This window comes from Musca domestica, unplaced genomic scaffold (assembly GCF_030504385.1).
Source record: "Musca domestica strain aabys unplaced genomic scaffold, Musca_domestica.polishedcontigs.V.1.1 46, whole genome shotgun sequence".
Lineage (NCBI taxonomy): Eukaryota > Metazoa > Arthropoda > Insecta > Diptera > Muscidae > Musca > Musca domestica.
In genome coordinates this window covers 6,970,779-6,983,728 of record NW_026712336.1, presented here as the reverse complement: position 1 = coordinate 6,983,728, position 12,950 = coordinate 6,970,779, and the positions used below count along the sequence as shown (strand labels likewise).

General features: G+C 37.6%; 2 long non-coding RNA genes across 2 annotated transcripts in view; one reads left to right on the top strand and one right to left on the bottom strand.

The window, feature by feature from the left end:
• The window catches only part of LOC131804580 (uncharacterized), a 134,570-nt gene that overhangs the window by 31,447 nt on the left and 90,173 nt on the right, over nt 1–12,950 (top strand). The window lies entirely within an intron of this gene.
• On the bottom strand, nt 11,633–12,167 carry LOC131804579 (uncharacterized). Its single transcript, XR_009343170.1, has 2 exons — nt 12,018–12,167; nt 11,633–11,958 (listed from the first exon to the last, which is right to left on the bottom strand). It is a non-coding gene; the product is annotated as an uncharacterized LOC131804579 (long non-coding RNA).

Here is a 12,950-nt window from a genome sequence, read left to right as displayed (position 1 = left end):
TTTTAGCCTTCTATCTCAATTCGTTCGAAAGATAGCGTGATTACAACAGACAGACAGACACACAGACAGACAGACGGACATGGCTCAATCGTCTTAGAATTTTACGCTGATCAAGAATATATATACTTTGTTGGGTCTGACATGAGTATTTCGAGGAGTTACAAACGGAATGACAAAGTTAATATACCCTCCATAGTATGGTGGAGGGTATAAAAAATCCCCTTTCGAGCTGATACTTTCCACACCACGGTTCGCTTGTCATTACAAACCAAAACTCTCATTCTCTAAGCAAACAAAATGCACATTCGTCTCAACTGGAGGACGCTGCTTGAATACACAACAATGCTCAAACTGTCTGTTTGCCACAGACACACCAATAAACGGTGGCGGTGGTGGTGGTGTTGGGCTCTTACGACTTTTTGTTTGTTCACCGTTCCTCGTTTGATGCGAACATTTAAAATGGTCACTTATTCGGTCATACAACTCATGCCCAGCAGTGGCAACACCCGCCCGCACTGAAAAAACCCTTCCACCAAGCTCTTGTCATTCTGGTCGAAGTGATTGAACAAATGTGTGTGTGCGTGTGTACCGAACAAATGTTGTTGTATGAGTATGAGTTTGTCCAGACATATGGTTGCAATGGACATTAACTCATTCCATGTCCACAGCAGCCGCAGACACACATCCAGGTTGCCACAATTCCATCAGCAGCCCCATCAGGGACAATTGAGCTTTTGCTTTACCTGACTGACATTCTGCGTTTGACTCGTTCACCTGTTCGTCCAGCAGCAATCGGGAGAAAAAACACAAGTGCTCCAATAGAACACCAAACTGGTGAGGCATACGAGGGTTATTGCAAAGTGTTAGACTGAGGCTCAGTCACGAACACCGTCTATCGCTCCCTGGGGAAATGCACACCAAAGAGCATTGGGTATTGCAGGCAACGTGCTACGTGCAGGTGCATATGGAACGACAGTTGGAACAGGACATGTGTGTGTGCCAGCCGGACACATTCAATGCATACGTTTGCTAGTTAAATATGTTGTTCTACAGCAATAACCAAGGACAATGACGACGATGATGATGTTCCTCCAGCTTCCATAGTCATTGCCCATAACAATAATGGCCATGTTGCCAATGCATTTCTTGTCATTTCTCCCAGTTATGTGCATCCATATGTTTTAGATCCTCGTAGAAAAAAGGTGCTGCCTTCGATTGCATTTTAGTACCTCCACTTTTAATTCACAAAAATTCATCGAGTGACCAATATTCTCCCCCCTCCTGTTCCTGGTAGTCCATCCAATGTCCCCACCCTAAACTAATTACGTTAATATATGACAATGCACCATTTACGGCGACCGATTCAGTTTCAGTTGCTGCTCTGCTGCATTCAACAAAATTGGGAGGATAACAGAAAGTACCTTAGATTGCGCAAAAAAAAACATGTGTCTGTGTGAAAAAACCTGCTGTTTCAGGTCTAGAAATTATCTGAAGTTTTAATTACAGGACAGAGTGTAAGCTTCTACACAATGGCAGGAAGATTGATTTTCAATGCATAAAAAACGCACACACACGAAGGGAATTTAAGGTAAGGCCAAAAGAGATAAAGAGAGTGTCGCAGTAATTTTTTATTTAACCAAAAAAAAAATAATTTTAGTTTTATAGAAAAATAAGAATGCAAGGGTATGATTTTAGAAGAGAAATATTTTCAAGCTCGAAAGGATATAAAGTAGGTCGAATGTAAATTAAGTTTGAACGAAGAGACATGTACAGCCGTAGAAGCCAATGGGATACAAATCAATAGAATTAAGTTCTGGAAAATGAATAACTGCTATTAATTTCTTTTCTCCATACGTCCATAGAATACCTACAAAACCTTTCTCTATGATTACGAACTACGTCTATTTACAAAAGCTCTTCTATAAATTAGAAGCTACAAATGGTAGCCTATCATAGATTTTAAAAAGCTTTACTATGCGTAGCTGAAAAAATTCTATTTTTAGAAGATCTATAAAAGCTACTTTTATCTATAAAGCGTTACCAAAGCTCCTTTATAAATAAGAAGCTATAAATATTCGTCGTAGACCCCATAAAGTACATACATATATACATAATCAGCATAAAACTCTAAGAAGATTTAACGATGTCCCTCTGTCTGTCAATATGTTGAAATCACGATACAGCCCACGTTATTTGACTTATAGCGTAAAAATTTTGCAGAACGATTTGTATTGTGTATAAAACGGTTGGTATTGAAAATGAGATATGTGTATCGGTCCAAGTTTTGGTATAGTCCTCATATAGAGGTAAATTCCAATATTCGGAATTTTGATGATTTTTGCCACATTTTCCCAAGAATATTTCTAAAAATTGATATTTGCGGGTCAAATGTGTGCTTACCCTAAGGTGGAGGGATATAAAAAGTTCGGCCCGGACGAACTTAATGCTTTTTACTTGTTAACCACTCAAAGTTGACTAAAACAACGGGTCTATTTTTAAAAGACATGCTAAATTGGTATACCCTACACCACAAGGTGATCCGGGTATTATGTCTTTGTGCATATGTTTGTAACAGGAAACGAGATAGACCATAGCTCCTTTTGATGATCTGCATAGTATTTTTATACCCTCCACCTTGGAAAGGAGGGTATATTAACTTTGTCATTCCGTTTGTAACATCCTTAAATATTCGTCGTAGACCCCATAAAGTATATATATTCATAATCAGCATAAAATTCTAAGTCGATTTAACGATGTCCGTCTGTCTGTCTGTCCGTCTGTCTGTCTGTTCGTCTGTCTGTTGAAATCACGATACAGCCCACATTATTTGACGTAGAGAAAAAATTTAGCAGAGCAATTGGTATTGTGTCTAGGATGGTTGGTATTGAAAATAAGATATATCGGTCCACGTTCTGGTATAGTCCCCATATAACGGTACCTCCCGATATTCGGTATTTTGATGATTTATGCCACATTATTTAACGGATTTGTCTGAAAATTGGTATTTGTAGGTCATAACGGGTCCTGTATGTGTGGCAAAACATAGCATGTATAGGTCCACGTTTTGGTATAGCCTTCATATAATGGTACCTCCCGATATTCGATATTTTGATTATTTTTGCCACAGTTTTTAACGGATTTGTCTAAAAATTGGTATTTGTTGGTCATAATGAGTTCTAGCTCCGGTGGCGAAACATTGCATGTATGGGTCCATGATTTGGTATAGCCCCCATATAACGGTAGCTCCCAATATTCGGTATTTTGATGATTTTTGACTGATTTCTTCACGAATTTCACTGAAAATTTGGTAGTTGTAGATCATAATAGGTCCCAGTTCGTGTGGCGAGTCATTGTAATTATAGGTCCAAGTTTTGGTATAGCCCCCATATAAAGGTACCTCCCGATATTCGGTAATTTGATGATTTTTGCCCCTTTTTTCACGTATTTGTCTGAAAATTGGTATTTGTAGGTCATAATGGGTTCTAGCTCCGTTGGCGGAACCTTGCATGTGTAGGTCCACGATTTGGTAGAGCCCACATATAACGGTACCTCCCGATATTCGGCATTTTAATGGTTTTTGCCACATTTCTTCTAATGTTTCCTTTACCCTAAGGTGGAGGGTATTAAAAGATTGGCCCGGCCGAACTTAATGTTTTTTTACTTGTTTTTGTCTATGTATTTTTGTAAACAAAGTACAGGTCGAATTTATTGCCCGATCCAGATGAAAATCATTTGTTTGATCCAACGATGAACCCTGTTGAAATTGGAGATAATCGGTCAAAATTAAGATATAGCTCCTATATATAGAGTGAAATAAAAAACTGCAACAAAGTCAAACTCCATAATTTTTACATTATTTATTTTTTATTTTTTTTTTTTAAATGGAAGCAAAAAATGTCGGGAATAGCACCAAATTTTAGAATAAGTTTAAATTTGTTCGAATTGATCACCTTTGGTACGAATTATGGCCTTCAAACGGCCAAAGAGACCGCCACACGCTGCCCAAATGTTGCTCTGCGATATTTTGGCGCATTCCCGGCGAAGCGCTTACTTGAGGTGATCGACACTTTGGTATTTTTAGTTTTGTAGCCATTCTTGGGTGGCGCGTGCTGAGTGCGATAGTGCTGAGTCCTGTTGGAATGTCCAAGGTCTGCAGCAAAAATGTGAAAAACTAAAAAAAATCGTCCATATCAAGAAAACCGGCAAAAGCTCTTTTACTTTAAACAAGTAAAAAAAGATGTAAGTTCGGCCGGCCCGAACTTTTAATACCCTCCACCATTTGGTACAAATTAAACAATTTTCAAAAAAATAAAATCCATTAAAAATTCTGTTAAAATCTTAAAAATACCGAATGTTAGGGTCTGTATGACGACCTGGACCTGCATAGGCAACTTTTGTCACAAGCTATGACAATATTCAAATGCGAAACTTGAAAAAAACAAATCTATTTATAATAAAGCTAAAATCATCAAAATTCGGACTATAGGGAGGAACCACGGGAGTTGTAAAACGTTGACTTACACAGACAATTTTTTGTCATAGGCTGTAGTATCCATTACGAACTTCAAATACCAAATTTGAAGCAATTCCGGTAAATAATGTCGCTAAAATCATCAGAATACCGAATATCGGGGGCACCGTTATATGGAGGCTATACGAAGAAGTGGACCTACATGGCCCATTTTCCGTTTTATGCTGTAGTATCTATTACGAACTTCAAATACCAAATTTGAAGCAATTCCGGTAAATAATGTCGCTAAAATCATCAGAATACCGAATATCGGGGCCACCGTTATATGGAGGCTATACGAAGAAGTGGTCCTACATGGCCCATTTTCTGTTTTATGCTGTAGTATCTATTACGAACTTCAAATACCAAATTTAAAACAATTCCGGTAAATAATGTCGTTATATGGGGGCTATACGAAGACGTGGACCTACATGACCCATTTTCAATACCAAAAGTCCTGCAGACATAATACACATTTGAGTAAAATTTTATCAACCTACTTCATTTCGTTCGGAAGCTAGAGTGATTTCCACAGACGGACGGACATTGATAAATCGACATAGAATCTTATGCTGATCAAGAATATATATACTTTGTGGGGTCTAAAATGTATATTTCGAGGTGTTACAAACGGAATGACAAACTTAATATACCCTCCATACTATGGTGGAGGGCATAAAAAAGGTTGTAGACAACTAAGAAAAGCTTTTCTATTTATCCCTGCCCTTTTATCGTCCCAGTCTGTCCTCCCTATGGAGCTTTGAGATAATTCCTTCTGGGTTCAAACCTGATTAAAACCCAGTCTTTACAACAGAACTTGTGTTAGCTTTCTTTCAGTTTTTTATTTTTCTGTGGTGGTTGGGGGGGTGGTGTACCAGAAGGAGAAGGTCCTTCTATATAAAATGTTGTGAGTTGTGTAATTTGGAGGCAATCGAACTCTTACATCACCTTTAATGAGACTTATAATTATTCAAAATTTTGACCCTTTGTGGGGGAGGTAATTGATTGGGTGGACCGATATTGTCCATTTTTGCGCCTGACCTGACGCTGATGCAAATATTAGGATTTGCAAAGTTGGAGCACCCTTTCTCTTATTTGTGTTGATAATTGGATTTTTTGAAGATTTTGACGTTTTGGGGAGGTACCAGAAGGAGTGGACCTATATTGCCCATCTCCGAACTCGTTCTAAGTTTGATAATAATACTTCGGTATGTTTGGACCAAATCAGATACTCCCTTCGAGAGTTATCGTGCGCACCAGCCAGACAGACAGATGAAGGGGCATAGTTAGGTCAACTTCAAAAGTCCTGAAACGGATTTGCTCCAAAGAAACCAAGGGTCTAAAACCGTTATTTCGATGAGAGACGTTTTGGACGTATCCAATAATATATACCGTACCTAGCCGTATGACTGAGGGTATAAAAACCAAAGATGATTCTCTACCCGTAGAACAGCTACAAAGCTCCTCGGCTTGTAAAAAAGACATAGGCGCACTGGTATTTATAGAAGAACTACTGAAGATCTTCCTTCTGTCTATAGAAGCGCCAGAAAATGTCCTTTACAGACCTACAAAAGCTCTTTCTGTTTAGAAGTGTATTTGTTGGTCTGCGGGTGATATTTCTCAGTTCTCTTTCTATTATCTCAGGGATCCCGTGATGTTTACATTGAAAGTTGATGGGTTGTATCTATGTCTCAGAGGGGGGCAACTCTGACTCCCTCTTTTCCCAAGCCAAATCTGGTTCTTCCCGATTTTTTAGAGATTTAGCTGGCTAAAAATGGCGTTGTGACTGCAGATCCATCTGCCAAAATTTTGTTGAGATCTTTCCATAAAGATCAGCAGTATTACGAATGATATGATGTTCTTGTCTGCTGGGAGAATGTCTGAAGGGTTATCTTAATAAGGACTCTCTCTCCCTCTCTCTCTCGCTCGGCTTCTACAAGGGAGTATGGACATCGTGCAAAAGCCACTGCGATTGACAGAACCTATGTGATTTGATCTTTTTGGAGGAAACATAATTAGAGGAGCATTTTATAACGACAAAGAGTTTTTCTTGAAAAAAAAAACGGGTGTCTTTCTACCATGTATTTTACTGGCTATTTTAGAGGACCCAATGATTCACCTCGTCAATTCGAGGATAATAAGCACTCGTCTATTTAGGACCAAGAATCTTGCACATAACCAGTTTATTGTAGTCTCCCTGCAACATGTGGGCACATTTGTTAGTTCCAAAATTTTAATATACCTCCATCCATAGATTGACGACCTTAATTTCAAATGATAAAAATATCCCTCCCAAAAAAGACCCATTTAAATTATTTTCAAACGATTTAAAATAAATTCACCCAATCACATCCTGCATTTATTCAGATTCCATTGGCAAGGATGCAAAAATAAAACTGCTCATTCTTTCTTTTCCCATCTCATTTTCGATTTGCAACACCAATAAACCACAAACATGGCAGAGAAATCTCTTCAAAACATGACAAATTGTTTCAATAGCAAAACCAAAAGTATGTGAAAATATTTCACCTTCGCACATGATGATGCTGATGATGAGGACGACGACGACGACGATGTCCCTTTTACCAGAATGACCACCAAATGAAAACAGAGCCAACGAACAAGAGACTGACAACATGCAAACCTGGGATGGCCTTCATATGGGGAGGTCGAATTGTGGAAATCGAAACAAGACTCGAAGCATTTCTTCAAGGATATTGGGGAATGGGGGAGATGACACCCCGTCCACCACCTGTCCTGTTATCCTTGTGATTCTAAAACATTTGTACAATTAAGTTCTCGTTTTACGTTACGAATTGTGGTCAGTTCGGAGATGTGTAATGCACACGTATGCACAAAATTTGTCCCCTTCTCGGGGGAGGGGTTGTTTTTCTTCTCTCTCTATTTTTTTGAGTGGTCACCAGGATTGCTCTAGCTTTGGGTCAGAGTGGTAAGTAACATCCTTTTTGTCCAGTTTTTTTCCATTCATTCACATATTGCCATCAACGCTGCGTTGGCGGGTGAGGCTATGAGTGTATCCATGTGACTCTATATTTAGGTTTAGCTCTCTCTCTCTGTGTGTGTGTGGGATGTGATGACAAATCTTGTTGGCTCCATGGCGGTGGACCACAGGTATTCAGTTGCATTGAAATCTATGGGAATACAATTGTATTGTTAGTATTTTGGGGTTTTAATTCCTGTTGTCGTTTGTCGTTGTAGCTCCAGTACCTTTTGCAAAAGATTCTCTTTTTTTTTTGTTTGGTGCCATAGAATTTCGTAAAAAGGATACTTTTCAACGCACCCAGAATTTCAGGTGAATTTTGTGTATAGGGGGTGGGCGAACGAACAATTCCACCATAATCGTTGGTTTGTTCAACGAAACCAAACGAGTCTAAATTTAGAATTCATGCACTCACATACCACCCCTCCTCCGCTCTCTCTCTCTCCATCCCACATACCATTCATACCCGCAGAGTTGAACTAAATTAATATCTGTGGTTTTTAAGAGAATGCATGAATGCACATGCACAGAGCCCAGTTCCATGGAAGAACATATAATCAACTTTAATGGATGTCTAGTTTGTATAGATTTAATTATGCCATCAATTGTGGGGTGCCTTCAACTAATTTAATTTTTCAAATGGCCAGATGGCGCAGGGGACTTACGTTAATGGAAAACGTTTGGAGGAGGGCATCTCCTTTAGAGCTGAGATTTCTTGTCTTAGGTAGTCAGTGAAATCACTTGACATTTTTTTTTATTTTTTTTAAATTTAAATATTAGAAGACTTCTTCAACATGCGAAGCTGAATTTTCCTGTATCGGCAATTTTAACAAAATTTGTTAATGAAGGAAGTTTCATTAGATGTCCTATAAAGTTAAGTTTTTCATAGAAATTTTACAAAAAAAAAAGAGTATTTATTTAAAAGAGTCCTTATCGACAATAGGTCACCCTGGAGAGACCCAAGAGGAAATTGCCTCTTCCAAATTTGAATTGATTTCTACTAAATTAGACGAAGGTATTTTTTGCCATATGTGACCACTCATACGAAATATCATTGCTGTAGAGTGCATCGAGGTTGTATGCAGGGACCGAACTTGGCAGCCATTGTTCTGGTCCTATTAAAAAGGCAGTTCATTATTAATAACTATCAATATATGAAAATATGTCTTATGCGTAAAATTCAATTTTTCAATAATTACAGATAAAATCCAGCAGATTATGAAAATTGAGCTAAACAAGTTAAAAATTATTTGTCGTTTTTGTCGAGAGATGTACAGGGTGAGATAAAAAACTACAACAAATTCAAATGCCATAATTTTAACATTTTTTTAAATTTTATTGAATGAAAGCAAAAAATTTCGGAAATAGCATCAAATTTTAGAATAAGTTTAGCTTCGTTCGAATTGGTCACCTTTCGCACGAATTTTGGCCTTCAAACGGCCAAAGAAACCGTCACACGCTTCCCGAATGTTGATCTACGGTATTTTAGCCCATTTCCGGCGCTTTCAAGCGCTTGCTTGAGGTAATCGACACTTTGGTATTTTATAGTGCCAACCTTGCTTTCTAAAACACTCCAAACACAATAGTCCAACGGATTCATATCCGGAGATTTTGGTAGCCATTGTGCGCTGAAAATGAAGCAAGGAACCTCTTTTTGAAGCGGGGAATTATTCTTGGGTGGCGCGTGCTGAGTCCTGTTGGAATGTCCAAGGTCTGCGGCCAAAATGTTTGCTCGCCCAAGGCTTTAATACACCCTCAAGAATATTTTCGCGATAATATTCGACATTTTTTCTGATGCCACGGTCGATTAATACGAGCAGAGAGCGACCATCGGCTGTTGTGGCGGCCCACACCATCACCATGGCCGGCGCTTGAGTTTTGGTGGCCAAGCGAAGGTGCACATTTTCAGCTGACCTCTTTGACAAGTAAACACGATAACTTTGTTTGTTTTCAAACTGCTAGACAACGAATATTTTCTCATCGGAGAAGACCAAATTCGGCAGTTCGCAACTTTCGGCCAAGCCAAGGAACTCTTTAGATCTTTTGAATCTATTTTCTTTCTGTTGCGGTATAAGTTCTTGCACTTTTTGGAATTTCAATGGCTTTACCCCGAGCTCAATTTTCAATATTTGCCAAAAGGAATATTGCGGTATGTTCAGCTCACGAGCCATTGCTGCCACTTGCGGCCACTGCGACGCGGGTTTCGATCAAGTCGCTTCTTTACTTTTCGAACCAATTCTGCTGATGTTGCTGTTTTCTCCGTCCACTTCCTTGACGTCGGGCTACGCTGCCAGTATTACGATAACGAGCGATGGTACGAAACACAAAAAATTTATTCAAATTTGAGTGCTGGAGTGCTCTAACGATAGCCACTTGTGGTTTTCCAGCCAAATATAAAGAAATCACACTATCACGCTTGACTTTTGACTTTTTTTCTGGAAAATTCTCACCAAAATGCTTTTGTACGCTTGTAAACAATATAATGAGCTGTCACTGTCGGACGACTGGCTTATGTATATGTTCTTGATCAGCATAATATTCTATGTCGATTAAGCGATGTCCGTCCGTCTGCTTCCGACCGAAATGAAGTAGGCTTAAAAAATTTTACTCAAATGTATATTATGTCTGCAGAACTTTTGGTATTGAAAATGGGCCATGAAGGTCAACGTTTTGGTATAGGCCCCCATGTAATGGTACCTTCCTCTTTTCGGTATTTTGATGATTTTAGCGTCATTATTCACCGGAATTGTTTCAAATTTGGTATTTGAAGTTCGTAATGGATACTGCAGCCTCAGACAGAAAATTGTCTGTGCAGGTTCACGTCTTCGTATAACCCCCATTTAATAGTACCTCCCTAATTTCGGTATTTTGATGATTTTAGCTACATCATTACCGATTTTTTTTAAGTTTCGCATTTGAATATTGTAATGGTTTATAACAAAACTTGCATATGCGGGTACACGTCGTCGTATAAACCCTAACTGCTATATTCGGTATTTTTAAGATTTTAAAATAATTTTTAACGGATTTTATTTTTTTGAAAATTGGCCAAATTTGTTCCAAATGGTGGAGGGTATTCAAAGTTCGGCCCGGCCGAACTTACAACTTTTTTACTTGTTACCATTTCAGCGCTATATTTCAACGGATTTTTTTTTTTTTTTTTTGATAAGTGTACTTTTATCCTATGTCATTGGTATAGGGCGGAAAGTGTGTATAGAATATGAACTCTGAAATGTTCGTGTGTTATTTTTCATTTCAATATTATTTAGTTATCTTATATTGGAACAACCATGTTCTACTACTTGGCATTTAAACCATACACCTTGTCGCACATTTCCTCACAGACTCCTAAAAATCCTATTTCACTCAAATCACCTGTCACTGCTGGGTTTATGAGACGTTTGTCTCTTCGAAATTTGTATGACATTGTGCTTTATAGTCCAGCATTTTATGCACAACAATTGACCTTTTGATATGCCATATAATATTCTTAATGTAGGAAATATGAAAATAGCTTTGCGTTTGAAGAGGGTTATGACATAAGATCTAGAAATTTATATCTGCAAGATATTTAAGGTAGTTACTACAATTTAATTTTCAAATGGACTTTTTATCGGATTTTCATCAGTTTTCTATTTTTGGAATGTGCTATGAAGAGATCAACCTCAAACTTCTTATTGCTTGGCACCCAGATCTGCAACTCTTCTTTTGTAACCCTCCTACGACTGACATTCGTTTTCTTCTCCATATATGACTACTTGTGGAGATTATATGGTCACATCAAAATACAAACACACCATGTACCAAATATATAGACTCCCATAGCCACTCAAATCAAACACATATACACACACTCGCACATACATACATGTGAACATATCAAACAATTTGTTTTGTAAACCTTACCTACAGAATTGGTCACAGTGTCAGAATTGTGGTCAATTGTTAAATGACAATAGACTAACGACCATAATGTCATTTCAGACTTTCCATAATTGTGCGTAGATATGTATGTTTATTATATGCATGTATTGGTGTTGGTGTAGGTGAATATAAATCCCAACATACCAAATAGACTTGAGAATAATATTTTAATAAGCTTTCAAAAATAAGCCTTAAGCTTGAGAAAATCTTGAGAATGTATTGAGAAATGCTTGTTTAACAATTATAGAATAATCGAAAGGGAACCCTTATTCATAAGCTTATTCTTGTAATTGCAGAATAAGCTTACGAAAGTAATATTATATCAAGCTTATTTTTTCAATGGTATAAAATATTTATTTTTTAATTATTTTACACATTTCATTCATTGATCGCCATCCCAGCTGTCGCTGCCTCCTGTTGCATTGATACCTAGATGATTTCTTTCCCCTTATTTGAGCTTCCGCATCTCCTCCACTAATTCTTCACTTCTCTTGAATTCTTGCAACTTTTTGACGCCTCTATTCTGAAATGAGATTGAAATAATATACACTACAGATTCTCAGATTTATTATTCATCATTACCTTAGAGTTTCGTCCAGAAATGGGTCTTAAATTCGCGTGATTTTGATTTTAACCAAAGAAAATATTTTTTTGTCGACAATTTTCACAAAAAAAAATCAAAACAAATTTGTCAACAAAGGACAGATTTGAGAAAAGTTTGTGCAAACAAGTTTTTCTCTTGCATTGTTGAGGAATTCTTACGATAAACAATTTTCATAATATTATTCTCAAGCTGTATTGTATTTTTGGTATGTTGGGATGTCCTTTCTGGATTTCCATTTTTTTATGTTTGTATTTGTCTACGTATTCATGATCAACCAACACATTGGGACAGTGGAAAGGTAAACATGTCAAGTGTTGTTGGTGTCGTTGGTGGTGGTAGGTCAAGTATGAAAATCTTTAAGCTCATGGAATCTTTGAGAGTAAGATTTATTTTTAACAATAAAGTAAAATGAAGAAATTGGAAGAAAAATCAGGAAGATTCAATAGAAAATTAAAAAAAAAAATATTATATCTACCTTCAGAGAATTATCCCTGTTAAACCTTTTTTTCGGTGCATCGACATTTGCTAAGGAATAGTCTGAAAGTCGATGTCGAGTTATGCTTGTAGTAAAAGTAATAAAGTCCATTTTACTATCGCCAACTCAACCCATTATAATCCAACTCATTCTCAATTCCTGGCTTTCTCTCTCTCTCACACACACTCTTTTTATGGCAACTATGACCAGCGATGCCAACTTAGTGCTTTTCGCGCTATTTATGGTGCTTTTTAGACCCCCTAAAACGCCAAAATAGTGGGCATAGCGCGAAACGAAAAAAAAGCACTGTACGTACGCTTTTCATCTTTTCTGTTGGTGCTTTTAGCGCGTTTTAGATTTTTAAATATGACAATGTTTATACATTCGAATATTTTGAATGTATGACATCTACTTGTCGCAAGTTCTTTACTACAAA